Genomic DNA, 1,897 nt, shown 5'->3' with positions numbered 1-1,897 from the left:
AATTTCTTCTTTAAAGTTGCAGGCTTGCGCTGTTTGTAGATTTCTCTGTTGGTTGAAATTTCAGTCTGGAGACAGGAGATGGTCAGGCCATCCTCCCCCAATCACGTGAGGGCAGTGGGCTCTGCAACGCTGGCAATGGCGTCAGCTGCCTGTGCGAGGCGCTGTGCCATTTTTAAAGGGCAGCCAGCCCTGCCAGCTTATTTAAACTTTTAAAGGAATAGCCCCCCACCAAAGTTCCGCATTGAAACCTATCACGCCCCCCCCCAATAACAATTAAATGTGATATTTGCCCTCCCCACTCAAAACACTTACCTGCAACACTTGACCTTCCCCCCCACCACAAACTGATCAAAGTATAGAGATCATCCCTTCTCACCATCCCCTACACTAGTAATTTACATTTGACTGCATTCCACCCCCCTTCTTCCCCGCCTCCCCCCACCACCCCCCACTGCACTAAAAATTATAAGATCCCCCCTCCCTAACATGGTGGCACCAGCTTTCCCTGGACAGGAAAGTGAAGCTGCGAGTGTCAGCCACCACTCAGAAGATTGCGGCTCAAAGGTAAGATCGCCATTGATTTTATTTAAATGTATTCATTTGATTCATTTAAATATGTTAAGCTGGATACCATCACCCAGCGGTGTAGGGGCTGCCATGGAGCCTCGCCGCCGGCGGGAAGATCAGGCCCGGCACTCCCGGCGTTGGGCTGTGTGGTGGGCCACTGCTGGAACGATCTTCTCGGCCTTTTGGCTAAGATCAAGTGTAGTATCTGTTCTTATCAGTGCTTATTTGATTGAGAAGAGACCATGATCATTGCCTTTTGATCCTGGGGAAGCTTTGAGTAAAATGGCTATAACCAATTTTCGAGCTTCGGCCCAGGGAGTGCGCAACACCGTTCGGGTGGTCGTGAAGGACAAGGAAGGAGATGCACCGGTCGATCGCACCTTCTTCATCAAGAAAATTCTCTTCGATTGCTGCGGATTTCAAGCGACGGACGTCTTCTGCCTGCAGGATTTCCCCAGCAGTGGATACTTCGACGTGACGTTCCGGAACATGGCGGGATGCATCAAGTTCCTGAAGGCGTTCAAGGAGAAAGGGGACCGGGCGCCACTGTCGATCCTCACAGCGGAGCCGCTCTTCACGCTTCCGTCACAACGGGACCGGGTGGTGACGATTCACCTCTACAACCCCCATGTTCCGGTGGTGGATGTACTCACCTTTCTCGCCAGGTACGTCGAGGTGGCCAGCAGCAGCACTGATGTCAAGGACCCCTTTGGGATCTGGACCAGCAAGCGGCAGGTCAAGGTGACCTTGAAGGTAGATCCCAGTGGAGCCATCATCCACCCTCCCTCCAGCTTCGCTATCGGGGGAAGTCGAGGCTTCTTGGTCTACGCTGGGCAGCCCAGAGTTTGCCGCACCTGTGGCAAATCTGGTCACATGGCAGCCAACTGCAGCACGGTTGTTTGCAAGAACTGCAAGGAGGAAGGCCATCAGACCAAGGACTGTAAGCAGACTAAGTGTTGCAACTTGTGCGGTGCGGCAGGCCATCTCTACAAGACTTGTCCCAAACGTTGCCTCAGCTATGCTCAGGCGGCAAGGTCCAAGGATAGGCCGGGAGAAGGTTCGACGAAGGCGTCCGCTGTCCGAAAGGAGACCAGCAACCTTCTCCGCAGTGAGGAACTTCAACCTGAGAAGGAAGGGGAGGCAGCTGAAACCAACGACCCAGCACCTACCCAGTGCCCGGAAACCCCTCCTCCACAGACAGAATCAATGGAGGAGGAGGCAGCAGATGGACAAACAGGTCAGTGGCAAGTGGTCCAGAGGAAAACCACAAAGAAAAAACATCCCAAAGCCACCACCCAAACCAGTGGCAAGAGGAGGCTCTCTTCTGAAT

At 53.4% G+C, this 1,897-nt stretch overlaps 1 pseudogene; it reads left to right on the top strand.

Annotated features, from left to right (window-relative positions):
- The first annotated feature begins 733 nt into the window (after positions 1-733).
- LOC137378542 (U2 spliceosomal RNA) lies at positions 734-842 on the top strand (annotated as a pseudogene).
- The last annotated feature ends 1,055 nt before the right edge of the window (positions 843-1,897 follow it).

The sequence above is a fragment of the Heterodontus francisci genome, chromosome 16, assembly GCF_036365525.1.
Source record: "Heterodontus francisci isolate sHetFra1 chromosome 16, sHetFra1.hap1, whole genome shotgun sequence".
Taxonomy (NCBI): domain Eukaryota; kingdom Metazoa; phylum Chordata; class Chondrichthyes; order Heterodontiformes; family Heterodontidae; genus Heterodontus; species Heterodontus francisci.
Note: the sequence above shows the minus strand (reverse complement) of the source record. Positions and strands in the feature narration are given on the sequence as shown.